This window comes from Petaurus breviceps, unplaced genomic scaffold (genome assembly GCF_028583685.1).
Source record: "Petaurus breviceps papuanus isolate PSGF00001 unplaced genomic scaffold, PetGlider_PUasm1.0 91023, whole genome shotgun sequence".
NCBI lineage: Eukaryota > Metazoa > Chordata > Mammalia > Diprotodontia > Petauridae > Petaurus > Petaurus breviceps.
Window position 1 is genome coordinate 8,758,870 of NW_027187398.1, and position 15,248 is coordinate 8,774,117.

Here is a 15,248-nt window from a genome sequence, read left to right on the forward strand (position 1 = left end):
CTTACACAATCCCCTGACAACGACTGTGGGAATCAGGGCATAACCCACAAAAAAGGGAAAGGATGACCACAGGAATTGTTTATTTAAAGTGGCATGCTCAAACTTTTGATCTCAGGACCCCTTTACACTTAAAAATTATTGAGGCTCCCCAAAAAGCTTTTATATGGGTTATATCTATCCAGGTTGCTCAGCAATGAACTTAAAACCAGACCCTCAAACAAACTGTATAAAGAAATTTTAACCAAGATTTTTTAAAATAATGAATTCTATTCAATTATATTGTTCTCATAATATTTTTAGTGAGAGCAAAAAGGTTTTTTGCACCACTGATAAATAAAATTTAAAAATTTAAATATTGTTTATTTCATTTTTATCTTGTCCTTTTGAAATTTCTATATATATTGTGTATAATGTACACAAGTACATTAGTATATATGTATGATTTATAAATGAATATACAGGTCTTGGAGGTACATGTACAAACATTTATACTAGGTATGTGATCAAAAAAATTTGGAAACCAAGACCCCAGATAATGTACATATAAGCAAATGATTAGCCAAACAGCAGCAAGTAAAGAAGGGGTGGGTATTTACATAATACAACTTGGCTCCTGAGTAACTGACAGCTGACATTCCTGCAATACACTGATGTCTCACCTTAAAATTTCCTTCTAACAGTGATTTATTGTTTTTTATGGAACAAAAAACAACCTACTTTCTAGCTCCTAAATTCTTCTGTGCCCCCTCAACACCTAAGGCTTATTTTCTTTCAGTTCTGTGAAAGAAGAGCTTCCTTCCCCCTCACCCCTTCTTTCTTTCTTAGTGTTCCATTCTCTTTCCTCAAAAAGTCAAAAGTCCCAATAGTATAAAGCAGGGGTATTATGCCACACTGTCTATGTTGGGAGAACCCTGGAAGGGTAGATGGATCCCATCTAGCCCTCATAAAACAGCACTGCCATCATAAAACTTTCTCCTCAGTTCAGTAATATCTTTCCCCACAAGCCTCTATTCCTTTGCCTAACCCACTCTACATTCCTATCTCCTAAATTATGTTATCTCCCTGGCTGAACCAAGAAATGAAAAACCTTCAATGCTTTCCCTTGAAATGAGGGCAGAGCAAACAAGACACCTCCCAGGAAACAACATGTAGATACACCCAGAGACTGGGATAAGGCCCTGACTGAACTGCTATCTACAGCTACTAATTTACCAGTTTCAGGTACTCCTGCTGTGGCAATCTGTTAATTTCTCTATGGAGCCCCTTTGGGGTCAAAATCTTTTTCCTATTTGAGAAAATGTTTGTTCTTTTTGATGGCATAAGACAGGGAAACCTGAAGACAAATAAGAAACATAAAAATCATCTTCTAATGGATCTCTATTACAGGTAAGGGGTCTAATGAAAGGGAAATGCGTGGCAAATGAGGCAAAATTGTGTATATGCGAAAGATGATATTCAGATTTGGAGATCAGTATTTTTAGGCAAGTTGCTTAAAATTAACTGTTAAATTTATTTTTTATTTTTGGTGTGTAGTTATTCTTTTCATTACCCTCATGGCTCATTTATACTAATATTTGAGAATTCCTAGCTGACCATAAGGGAAACTGGGATAAAGGGAAACAAATCTGGGATTAAAAATTTGCTACGGATAACCCACAAATTACATAATTCATGAACAATCTAGAGTCACTAATAAACACTTGTGTAATATATACCTGTCAGATCCCATTTCAATAAAATCCAAGAAATGATCCCAATTCTTTTGCTGTACTAGAATTTTTTTTAACTCAAAAATAGTATTTCATTAAAAAAATTAATTCAAAACACATGGAATTCAATATTCATTCTTTCTTCTCACTGTCCTCTGGTGCAGGGTCTGTTGGAGGCTCTCCCACCGTTGCACTGTTGCTCTCTGACCCAGTGTTGCTGTCACTGGTCCCTTCTTCTGCCATACTATCTACTCCCTCTTGGCCACTCTATCTTCAGGGGCAGATGTTCTTTCTTCACCATTCTGTTGACTTTCTGTGGTTTCCTCAGGGCATGTCTCTTCTGTCTCCACTAGAGTGCTTTCCTCTCCCTTCTTCTCGTCACCTTTGCTGGTTGTCTGGTCATCCTCGGTGGTGGCGGTGGCAGTGGCCGTGGCAGCATAGGTGGCGGTGGCACCAGAGGTGGTGGCAGCAGCACTAACACCGCTCTGCTCCATTGCTTCTTTCTCTTGCTCCTCCTGCCATTTGCGAGCTTGTTCCTCTGCCTGGGCAATTTCAGCCGCTCTTTTTTCTGTGTCTACCTCCACTTTTAAGCTACATAACCTCTTGAATTCATTGTTAAATGAATCTGTGCTTTCTAAGAGCTTCCTCTTCTTTTCCTGGTGATGTTCTTCTATTTGTAAGAGTTCAGCTTCTAATTTTCTCTCACGGACCATTAAGGACTGAACCTGTCGTTTGAGATTCTGGCTGTGGTAATGACTGAACGAACATCTGGCACCACACTCTCACTCAATATTTCACTAATTAGACGGTGGTTTCTCTGGAAATGGGCAGTAGCTGTGTGCTTCACTGAAAAACCATCATCACAGTCGTCTGGATCCTCTGCAGGTTGGATGTTCATATAAGGTTCTTTCTCCATTCAGGACTGTCTCTGCCGACTTTCCTCCTCTAACACAGCTTCAGTTCAACTTTTTGCATTGATGTAAGCAAGGTATGCAGGTGAATTATGATAGGCCTTCATAGATTCATTATACTCTATCTTTTCTGCTTCATATTCATTCAAATATTCTTGTTTCTCTTCATCACTAAGGTCTTTCCACATCCCACCAATAATTTTGCCAATCTCCCATAACTTTAAGTCAGGGTTGGAAGCCTTTACTTGGTCACAAACCTTTCTTCTGTATCTCATATAGGGCATCAGAGGCTTATCTGGTGGCTTTGGGGGTTTGGGAATTGTAATGCCAGAGGAAGCTGTGACCTGGCTGTTGGTGTCCAGGTTCCCTCCCAGCCTGTAGTTGTTGTAGGCCAGATGACTGTATGGATTGTATCCCACAAACCCTGGTGTGCTGGGCATTTGTGTTGCAGGAGCTGGGGTGGGAGGTGGGGCATAAGATGGTCTTTTTGACATTTTGAAAGATTAAGTTCCCAGTCCCTTAACAATGAACTTGGGACACCAGGATCTGGAGAGAGCACCAGAATATCTTTCCATCAGATATTGTTTGAAGAGGCAGCTAGGTGACAATTCTACCTAAATTAATTTACCTATTTAGTGCCATTACCAATCAAATCACCAAAAAATTGTTAATAACAACAAAATTCATCTGGAAGAACAAAAGGTCAAGAATATCAAGGGAATTAATGAAAGGAATAGAAGGGAAGGTGGCCTTGCCATACCAGATCTAAAACTGTATTATTAAGCAGCAATCATCAAAACTATCTGGAAACAGAAATAGAGTGTTGGATCAGTGGAATAGGTTAGGTATACAAGCCACAGTAGTCAATGACCATAGTTGTAAGGCCGGTGAGGTCCGGAGCTAACAGGAGTGCACGTGGTCGCCTGGGGAGGGCACGTGAGGGGCCAAAGGTCACATGAGCGCTGCCAAGGATGCACCACGGGAAGAGACGCTGGCATCCCGTCACGGGGTCTCCAAAAGTGCTGAGTTGGCATCACGGGGTGAGGCCCTAGTGTTTCATCACGGGTTGACCACATAGTAAGGTGGCTCGGCTTTCCTCCTCCTCTTCGGGGCGGCGCACAATTGGCTCGCTGTGGCCCGGATGAGTGAAGGGGAGGTGCGGCTGGCAAAAGATAAGATAAGGGACGACATGGAGAGAGGCAGAGAGAGTCGGGAGTAGTTCGGGATGGAAGATGTAACCTCTAGTCCTTAATAAAGAAAAGTGTAGCTTTCTTGGATTCTGTGGAGTCATTCTCTAGCGATAGCTAGAGCCGGAGACGTCCAAAGCCTGTTGAGGTGAGTATACCTACCCACACAACGTAGCAGAACACTACACATAGTAATCTACTTTTTGATAAACCTAAAGACTACAGCTTCTGGGATAAGAATTCACTATTTGACAAAAAACTGCTGGGAAAACTGGAAAATAGTATGGCAGAAACTAAGCACAGGCCAATATCTTATACTATATATCAAGATAAGGTCAAAATTGGTACATGATTTAGATATAAAGGGTGATACCACAAGCAAATTAGGAGAAAAAGGAATTGTTTACCTGTCTGATCTATGAAGAAGGGAAGAATTTATGATCATACAAAAAATAGAAAACATTATGAAATACAAAATGGATAATTTTGATTACAGCAAATTAAAAAGGTTTTGCACAAACAACAATGCAACCAAGATTAGAAGGGAAGTAGAAAGCTGAGAAACAATTTTTACAGCCATGGTCTGTGATAAAGGTCTTATTTCTAAAATATATAGAGAACTGAATTAAATTTATAAGAATACAATTCATTCCCCAATTGATAAATGGTCAAAGGATATGAAAAGGAAATTTTCAGAGGAAGAAATTAAAGCTATCTATAGTCACATGAAAAAATGCTCTAAATCACTACTTATTACAGAAATGCAAATTCAAACAACTCTGAGGTATCACCTCAGGCTAATATGACAAAAAAGGAAAACGATAAATGTTGGAGAAGACGGGAAAATGAACACTGATACACTGTTTGTAGAGTTGTGAACTGATTCAACCATTTGGGAGTGCAATTTGGAACTATGCCCAAAGGGCTATAAAACTGTGCAGACCCTTTAATTCAACAATACCACTACTAGGTCTGTATCCCAAAGTTCATAAAAATGGGAAAAGGACCCACATGTACAAAAATATTTACAGCAGCTCTTTTTGTGGTGGCAAAGAATTGGAAATTGAGGGGATGCCCATCAACTGACCAGCTGAACAAGCTGTGGTAAGGAATGATGAGCAGGCAGATTTCAGAAAAACTTGGAAGACTTAACATGAACTAATGCTCAGTGAAGTGAGCAGAACCATGAGAACATTGTCCACAGTAACAGCAACACTGTGCTATGACCAACTTTGACAGACAGCTCTTCTCAGCAGTGCAACGATCTAAGACAATTCCAAAAGACTCATGATGAAAAATACTATCCACATCCAGATAAAGAACTATGGAGTCTGAATGCAAATTGAAACATACCATTTTCTCTTTTTTATTTGTTTTTTTCTTTCTTGTAGTTTTTCCCTTTTGTTCTGGTTCTTCTTTCATAACATGACTAATGAGGAAAAATGTTTAATTTGATTGTGCATATATAGCCTGTATAAAATTGCATGCCATCTTGGGGAGGCAGGAGGAAATGGAGAGAGAAAAAAATCTAGAACTCAAAATTTTGTAAAAGTGAATGTTGAAAAGTATCTTTGCATATAATTGGAAAAAATAAAATATTCTCTTTAGAAATGGGAATATGTGGTATATGACTGTGATGAAATACTACCATGCAGGTTGATTTTAGAAAAACATGGAAATTCCCCATAATGTTAGTGCCTTCCCTATGTTGATTATCTCCAACCGATCTTCTATACATCTTGTATTTGTAGAACGTTTTCATGTTGTCTCCTCCTTTAGACCTTGAGGTCATTGAGAGGTGGGGCTGTTGTTGCTTTCCTTTGTACCACTGTCTTAATAAAAATGTTTATACTTAAAAAAAAAACATGGAAAGACCTACATGAAATAATGAAGAGTGAAATGAGCAGTACCAAGAGAATTTGTATACAGTAATATTGTTCAAAGAATAACTTATTCGTAAATAACTAAATTATTCCGATAAACATAAATATTCATATAAATACTCAAATCAACTACAAAAGACCTATGAAGGAAGATGCTATCTACCTCTAGAGAAAAAACTGATATACAGAATTATGCAGAGTATGGGTGTGTGTGTGTGTGTGTGTGTGTGTGTGTGTGTGTGTGTGAGAGAGAGAGAGAAATGGTAGCCTTCCCTATTGCTGGGGGAAGAAAGAGCGAGGGATGCAGTTTAGAACTTAAAATATAACAAAAAATAAATTTAATTTAGTCTTAAACAAATAAATTGGAATATGAAATTAACCCTTAATTCTCCATCTGGTACCTGTACTTGAGACAACTGCATCCTCCCACCTCTAAGTATGACTTGATTCTCCTCCCTCTGTGAAAACTTAATCCCTCCATCTGCCTGCTTGACCTGATCCCTTTCTATGAACCAATAACCTTCAGCTACTTATTCTAGCTCTCTCTGTCATTAATCTACTTCCTCCTCCTATCCACAGACACAGGTCAAGATTATGCTAAATGATAATACTACTACTTACCTCTAGCCTTTGCACATATTAAGTGATTATACTTTTTTGAAATGGGTTTCCGTTTTCATTTTATATTTATGATAGTCAATAGCCTTCTCCTGGTCTAAAGCCTTGATTCTACTCACATCACACCTGGCCAGCTTATTTCAAAAAATTATAAATGAAAACTGCCCACATCTATTACAACCAGAGGATAAAGTAAAAATTAATATAATCCACTAACTACTTCCTGAAAAGAACTCAAAAAGGAAAAGTCCCAGAAATACCACAGCCAAAATCTACAGCAAAGAAAAAATACTACAAACATCCAGAAAGAAACAAGTCAAGTATACAAAGAACAGTCAAGACCTAGCAGATTCTAATATAAATGAAAGGAGAACTTGAAATACAATATTCCAAATGGCCAAAGATACTGGCTTTACAACTAAAATTCACATACCCTGAAAATCTTAGTATAATCCTAAAGGGGGAAAAAACTGATCTTTAATGGAAGAGAAGACATTTCAAGCATTTCTGATTAAAAAAAAAAAGCTGAGTAGATACTCTAAAATATAAACATAAGAATCCAAACAAACCTTCTTAGAAAGGTAAATTTATTTGAGGAACTGGACAAAGCTGTATGATGAAACAGTATTAATGCTCTAACAGAAGGAGAAGAAAAAAGTGCCCATTCACAACTAGTATCTTCAAAAGGTACAGAGACTATGAGATTATTATTATTATAAGTACTTCATTATTTTAAAAGTTTTTTGTTAAAAAAAAAAGGTTTTGTGAGGTTTTTTTTGCTTTGTTTGTATTATTTTCCAAGAGAGATCATTTTTTTGGAGGGCAATTGGGGTTAAGTGACTTGCCCAAGGTCACACAGCTAGTTTTTTTTGTGTTAAGTGTCTGAGGCTAGATTTGAACTCAGGTCCTCCTGACTCCAGGGCCGGTGCTCTATTCACTGTGCCACCTAGCCCCACCAAGAGCAATCATTTTTAACTTTGAAGAAAGCAGTTTCAGTTGAACAAGTGGGAAGCAAGAGTGCAAAGACTGAGCCATAAGAGGAGAGGAGACAATGAGAGTAGACAACTTTTTTTAGGAGTACGACTGTAAAAGGGAAAAAAATAAAAGATGATAGGTAGGGTTTGCTGCTGTTGTTGTTTTTAATGGGAAAGACCTGGGGATGTTTGTTAGACAGAAAAGAAGAAGGCAATAGATGGAGAGAGAATGAAGATTAAAAAGAGAAGGGAGATGACTGTCAGGGTAATCTGCCAGGAAACTGAGGTAGACAGAATCATGATTTTATAAAGGGATTGACCCTGGAGATGAGAATATGATGGCATTATTCCCCTCAAATAGAGAAAGAAAATCCTAGTGTGGTGATTAACAGACTTGCTTATTATTAAGGTGGATAATTATATCTACTGGGTAGAGTTGGATACCATTCATTAAAATCTTGATCTGGGGGCTGCTAGGTGGCACAGTGAATAGAGCACTGGCCGTGGAGTCAGGAGGACCTAAGCTAAATCCGGCCCCAGACACTTAACACACTTACTAGCTGTATGACCTTGGGCAAGTCACTTGACCCCAATTGTCTTGCCTTCCCCTCCCCCCCAAAAAATTTGATCCATAGTTATATTTAAGGGAGCTGAAGCATTCATTGTAACAGTTAACCAGAAAAACCTTTTGGATTCAATTCCTTGTTGAAAATGTTTCTAAAATGCAAAAATATACTTTTATCAACTCTGAGGTACCACATCTCACCAGTCAGATTGGCTAAGATGACAAAACAGGAAAATGACAAATGCTGGAGAGGATGTTGGCAAATTGGAACACTAATGCATTGCTGGTGGAGTTGTGAACTGATCCAGCCTTTCTGGAGAGCAATCTGGAATTATGCCCAAAGGGCTATAAATACTTTCATACCCTTTGATCCAGCAATACCACTCCTAGGGTTATATCCCAAAGAGATCATAGAAATGAGAGAAAGATCCATATGTACAAAAATGTTTATAGCAGCTCTTTTTGTGGTAGCAAAGAATTGGAAATTAAGGGAGTGCCCATCAATTGGGGAATGGCTGAACAAGTTGTGGTATATGCATGTTATGGAATACTATTGTGCTATAAGAAACAAGGAGCAGACGGTCTTCATATTTACCTGGAGAGGCTTAAAAGAACTGATGCTGAGTGAGAAGAGTAGAACCAGGAGAAATTTGTACACAATTACAGATACAACGTATGCGTGATGACCAACTTTGATAGACTGGACTCTTCTCAGCAATGCAGTGATATAAGTCAATCCCAAAAGACTCATGATGGAGAGAAATATGTGCATCCAGAGAAAGAACTAGAAAGAACTAAATTTATATACAGGTGGAAGCAAAATACCTGATCTTTTTCCTTCTCTTATTTGGTTTTATGGCCTCTTCACCATTTTTTCATTCCAGCTGGTACAATCCGTCCTTATAACCTGAGTAATGTATAATGTGAAAGTATTTACAGATCCTATACTTGACTATAAGCTGCCATGGGGGGGGAGGAGAGGGAGAGGGACAATATGTGAAACTCAAGGAATTGTGGAATTGAATCCTGTAAACTAAAAGGAAACAGACAAATTAATAAACACACACACACACACACACAAAAATATACTTTTATGTTGCCTTGGTAAAAACCATGATCAAGCTAGGAACAATGAACCTACTTAAGTTTTCTTTGGCTAAAATTTGATATATCTTAGAATCATCCCAGATACTATTTGTCCCCATATGCAATCATTCTACAGATCACAGGATGGCAGAGTTAGAACTCTAGGGTTCTTGTGCAAGACACTGAAGACTAAACTGATCCCAGATTAGTTTTTCACTAAATTCCTTATATATGCTTACTTTCTAGTCAGTGGGCTCCCCTTGAAGGAAAGCAAAAACTTCAGTTTATCAAGAGTTCCAATTAGATGAAGCTTTACTGCATTAAGAAATAACTGCTGGTTTTCAAAGGAAGAAACCCAAGGTACCAAGAGCCACAGGAAAAAATCCTTTAACTTACGAATAATTAGAGAAACAAAAATTTAAAAAAACTCTGAGGTTCTAACTCACACCCATCAGATTGGTCAAGCTGACAAAAAAAGAAAATAACAAATGCTGGAGGAGCTGTAAGAAAACAGCTACATTAATGCACTGATGGTGGAACTCTGGACTAGTCATTCTAAAAAAGCAGTTTGAAATTATGTCCCCAAAACTATTAAACTGTATCTACATACCCTTTGACCCAGAGATATAACTACTAGAAATATATATACTCCAAAGACATAAAAGAAAAAGGAGCCATATGCTCCAAAACATTTATAATAGATTTCTGTGATGTCAAAGAAATGGAAAGTGAAGTGATGCTCATAAACTGGGGAATAGTTTAACAAGTTATGGTAAGGAATGTGATGGAATACTATATAAGAAATGATGAAGAATATAGTTTCAGAGAGACCTGGGAAGACTTTTATGAACTGATACAGAGTGAGATCAGCAGAGCCCAGAGAGTAACTTCTACAATAACAACTCTATTGTAAAACCGACTTTGAAAGGCAAAAACTCACCAACAAAAAAACCAACCCCAATTCCAGAGACTCACAATGAAACATTTTACCCCACATCCTGATAGGTGTAGACTCAAGAGTTCAGAGTGAGATACATTTCTTTTTGGACATGGCTAATGCTGAAATTTGTACTGATCAACTACACGTTTGTAACAGGTGTTTTGCTTTTCCAGCTGTCTCGAGGAAGGAAAGGGGAAGGTGAGAATGCATACATGAAAATAAAACTGAATTTTTTAAAAAAGAAAAGATAGAACTGATGCTATCTTCACATGCCCTATTAAGTCCAACTCCATAAAATACAATGCCACTGAGACTTTGGCTCTGTACTACCTACCTCCAGCCAAAAGACTGCCATGGAGGATATGAATGACTATAGAAACATGGAGCTCACTTTAACTTCATTAATGATATTCTGATCATTCTAGCTATATATCCCACTTAGTGCTAGAAATATATCTGTGTATGTATATGTAGATCTATTTTTTTCCTCCCTATCCACCTCCAGTCTTCTGTCTAGACAATTCCTATGATTTATAATTTGTCGATATCTGATTGAGTGCAATCTTACCAAATGTCAAAACTAGACCCCTTTCTTAGCTTTTCATTAGGCACATATTTATACCTTTCATTCTATTCTATTGAAATCTTTTGTTTTTATATCTTCTTCCTTTCCCAATATATCATTCTCCATTTTCTCTCGAGACAGGTACACTTGTAACAAAAGAGAATAAAAAGCAGTTCAGTAAAACTTATTAATCAATTTCAACAGTATATGCTGGGTTCTACTTCTTGAGGTCCTTGACCCTATAAAGAAAGGAGAACATGCCTTGCACTTTCATCCATGCTGTTTTTGTGTAGCCTTTTTGCTCAATCTTAATACCACATAGTTCCTCTGTATCCCACTTCATTCTCCCCTTGGGAAACCAATTATGTTGCCATCAGAGATTAAGGGTTTTTTCCCTGGCCAAAATACAGCACTAAGCCATAGCTTCTGCCATACTTATGAAAGATCCTTATTAGGGTAATGTGCACTAAATCATCTGAATAAGGCCCTGGTACCATGCCCTGGTCAATCAAAGAGGAAAATGACTGGGTAGGCTTTTCCCTAATGAACGAACTGGATATTTAATTTAATTTCACAAGTACACTAACAAAGGAATGTATGTGATAAACCTTGTGTCATAAAGCTGTTTAATTTATCATATTATGCTTCACTGCTCACTTATCACATAGATCAAATATAATATATGATAACATCATTTAAAAAACATTATGGGGAGGCTAGTTGGTGCAGTGAATACAGCACCAGCCCTGGAGTCAGGAGGACCTGAGTTCAAATCCATCCTCAGACACTTAACACTTAACTAGCCATGTGGCCTCGGGCAAGTCACTTAATCCCAACTGCCCTCCAAAAAAAAAAAGCAAAAACAAAAACAAAAAACATTATGAATGTGGCAATATCAATCCAGAATTCTAGTGATACACCCAATTACATTTTACCACTCAGTTATCCCAAACATCAAGTATTATAAATGTAAGGAGAGAGAGGAGAGTTGGGTCCTGACAAACTAATTTCTCCAGTCCAGGATATAATCACAGATAAAAAGGTGTTAAATTACATATAAAGATAGGTGTAATGATAAAATCTAAAGGGGCAGATAAGAGAGATGGCTTATGAATATAGCAGGGCCCTAACACTCTGCTGCTCCCTTAGAGAGTGCAAAGTTCTCCTTGGTAGAATTAGAGAGGCATTTCAAGGTAGGTAAAGGATTGGCCATACCCAAAGGACTGCCTTTAGGAAAGCTAGTTTGCTAAATTCTGCAGCTAGTCCCTGAGAGGTAGGGAGGAATGAGGAGAATGGATTTTCTCTTTCTATAGGGATTTGCAATATAAATTGAGCCATCTTTTGTCTCCATTCTTCTCATTGTTGTTCAGTTATTTCAGATACATCCAACTCTTCGTGATCCCATTTGGGGTTTACTTGGCAAAGATACTGGAGTAGTTTGTCATTTCCTTCTTTAGCTCATTATACAGATGAGGAAACTGAAGCAAAGAGTGAAGAGGCTTGCCCAGAAACACTGCTAGTAAATGTCTGAGGGCAGATTTAAACTCAGGAAGTCTTCCTGACTTCAGGCCTGCCATTCTATTCACGGAACCACCTAGCTGCCCATCTCAATTCTTGCCTAGTTTCTAGTCATGGAATGGGCATTGCCACAGACAAACTGAGACCTAAGAAACACTTTACTTTGAAAGGTCAAAGTCATCCAATGCATCCTGGGTCATCGCCAGTCATCTCGACTATTGTCTTGTCACTGGATTTTGATGACTGGAGAAAAGAGTAAGGCAGCTCTGCCTCATTTAAATCCAAATTACAAGCAAGTCAAGACATCACCCTCTTGGTGTCATTTGTCCTCTTCAAGAATGAAGGGAAAACAATTGTCCCAGTAGAATACACTGCTTCCTGCAGGGAGAAGCTTCAAGGAGCTGACAACAAAGAACAAAGCTAACTATAAACACGAGAGGCCAACCTCTGGCAACAGAAAGTCATGCTTCAGAAAGAAGCAGACCTTGGGAGCCCAGCTAAGTATCCTCCCTATGCAGGAGCAGCACGAGGCTTTGAAAGGAGGCCTTGCAAAACATAACATAGAAGAAATATTCTAGGTGACAGGGACAGCTAGTGAACAGATCTAGAGTTTGGAAAAGCAGTGTCAAGTGCAAGGAACAGCAAACAGGCCAGTGCAGCTGGATCACTGCAAAGTGAAGGGCACAGCTATGCCAGAAGTCCCAGAGGGCATAGGTGGGAAACAAAAACATGTTTTTAACAATTCATGTCTTATTTCCCTTGGTTCTCCAATCTTTGACTCCTAGATCCATGTCTCCTTCCCAAAGAAGAAGCAAACCATATGATGGTCACTGATGCATGGCACAAGTTACTATCTGCTATAAGCCAACCCAGAATTCATAGACCTTGTCTTAAAAGAAGCTGTTGTGAGCTTTTAACAGCCCATTCCATCATCCTATAATGCCAATTATTTGATGCTGGTACAGTATGTGGAAAATCATTTTTATTTCATGTTCCCAGATCCACTCTTGTACTTCCTTTCTAGTTAATGGTACCTTGACCCAAAGCTATTGATTACAGCCATGCGTATGTCACTTTGTTAATCCTCTAATGGCTGTTTCTGCCGTTACTCTGTGTTTAGGAATGTAAAGTCAAATCCTAACTATGGGTCAATGGCAGCCCCAGCAAGTCTCTCCCTCTCTACAACAGAAGAAGCCCTGCCACTAATGAGTACCCCCTTTGGAGGATTTTGCAATCTATGGAGGTACAAAGCAGGTCATCTGTATTGGCCAGTAAAGCAGCAGGCTACAGTGTTAAGGGCAGACCTGGTTAACAGACCTCTATGTTCACTAGGTCATGCATGGCCTCCATCTCTTTTTCTACATCCACTCTCCTCATAGGCCCATTTGGCAAAGCCAGTGGTCAGCCTCCCATATTACTGCTGATCTCAGCAGTACACGACCCTGTGGTACTTCTTTGAAGATGGAGTGTTTCTTCTGATGGACAAAAATATGGAACTAATAAAATGGGTAAATGACAATCCCACTCTGCAAGATCCTCCTTAAAAGTCCTATCCCATACCACTTTATTTCTGATCTTCCAAACCTAAAGTGATGTCCCTGATCATTCTGCTATGGTTATGCTAGTGGGTTATGATCCATGACTCACTGTAAATAAGTAGTGCCTCTCAGGTCTTGTTCACATCTTAGAGAAATATGAAGTGTTTCAAACTCAGTCCATAGGATGATTTAGTTTCATCTTTTATCACCAAAAATTTTAAAGGACAAAAAGAAGTTCTCCCTACTGGCTCTCACGTCAATTAGCCAATCAGGATGGTCCTAACACTGTCAGTCAGGGCATCAGTAAGGAGGTTGTATGAATTGCTCAATATATCTAATCCCATAATACCTCAGAAGGGATACTCAGCGACTACTGGGGTCCCCCCAAATCAGTGTCACTTCTGAACCAGCACAGAGGAATCTCTTAGAGCAATGATGTCAAACTCAAGTAGAAGATTTCTAAGAACTATATATTGGCTTAGAAAACCATAAATAAACATTACCTATGTTATATTAAATTTTCACTTATTTTGTTAAACATTTCCTAATTGTATTTTAATCTGATTCAGGTGGGTCTGGGGTCATACACTTCGATACCTCTGCCTTAGAATACCTGCTCTCTTGTTCGATACACAAAAATTCATGTCAGTGTGGGATTTCCCTCCACCACTGCAAATGACTGCCTATCCAAACCTCTCTATCCTGCTTAACTTTTGAGCATGTTTTCCCATAAGTCCACCACAGGGGGTCCACCCAACATGTTGGCAGCCTTCCTCAAGTCCTTTTGATATTCCAAAGATGACAATGGTACATACAAGCAATCCATGCATTATTCCTTGTCCTTGTTACATAACCAGCCCATTCTATTTTTCTGAATCATGAGTTTCATCGATAGGATCCTTACATCACTTCATAAGAATGTGTTTGTCTGGCACTGAGGCAGCCTCCTCAATTCACCATGTCCTTTCTTCTCCATTGCTCTTTGAATGATTGTCAATTTTAATTCCTTAGAGATTATAGTATTCTGAGTCACAGTCATAGAAAATCAGATGAACATGGCCTTAAAAGTATATATACCACTATGAATGAATGCATGCATGAATGCATGAATGAAAAAGTATTTTGCTGAGCAATAACTACATGCGAAGCACTGAGCTAAGAGGTGAAGGTACAAATAGAAAAGCAAAACAGAAGCCACTTTCAAGAAGCTCACATTCTGACGACAAGATAACACATATGAGGTTTCAGTTGCAAGTCAGCCATGTAGTCCCAGGAGGACAGCAGCAAAGCAAATGGTAATGCATCTTCTTGATTCTCATTTCCACTGATAAAATCTCATCAATTCCTCAAGTTGAACCACCTCACAGTCCTAAGGCCTGTGTTTACAAGGACATTCTTTTCTAGGTCTACAGTAACTGGGGCTGTAAAACTTGTAAAAGTTGTGTCTCCACAAAGGCTGCTTCCCTAGACTCTGACTTTGAAAGCTAAGATAGAAACAAGGCCGGTGGCCTGCAAAGGGCTGCCGTTCCCACAAAGCTGGCTTACCTGCCCATTAATGGCAGCTGGGTCAGCAGGGATGCAAGGTACAGGTTGCTCCTGTGGTGTTTGTAAAGGCCTAAGCACGCAGGGGGGGAAATTCTGACGGAAGCAGCCTTTGTGGGGGGGCCGGGGGGAAAAGAGAAGCAGCCCCGACGCCACCACACCAAGAACAGAACGTCGGATCCTGCTGTGTATTTTGTTCTTGCGGCGTATCC

General features: G+C 39.0%; 1 protein-coding gene and 1 pseudogene across 6 annotated transcripts in view; both read right to left on the reverse strand.

Moving 5' to 3' along the window:
* Positions 1-15,248, reverse strand: part of LOC138153720 (GON-4-like protein) — a 79,225-nt gene that overhangs the window by 12,782 nt on the left and 51,195 nt on the right. The window contains exon 2 of one of the 6 annotated variants that reach the window (XM_069078086.1): positions 8,673-8,754. The exons of the other annotated variants lie outside the window; for them this stretch is intronic. The gene's annotated coding sequence lies outside the window, so the exon portion shown is untranslated. The remainder of the gene's footprint in view (positions 1-8,672; positions 8,755-15,248) is intronic. 6 annotated transcript variants of the gene reach the window in all.
* LOC138153625 (SWI/SNF-related matrix-associated actin-dependent regulator of chromatin subfamily E member 1 pseudogene) lies at positions 1,830-3,201 on the reverse strand (annotated as a pseudogene).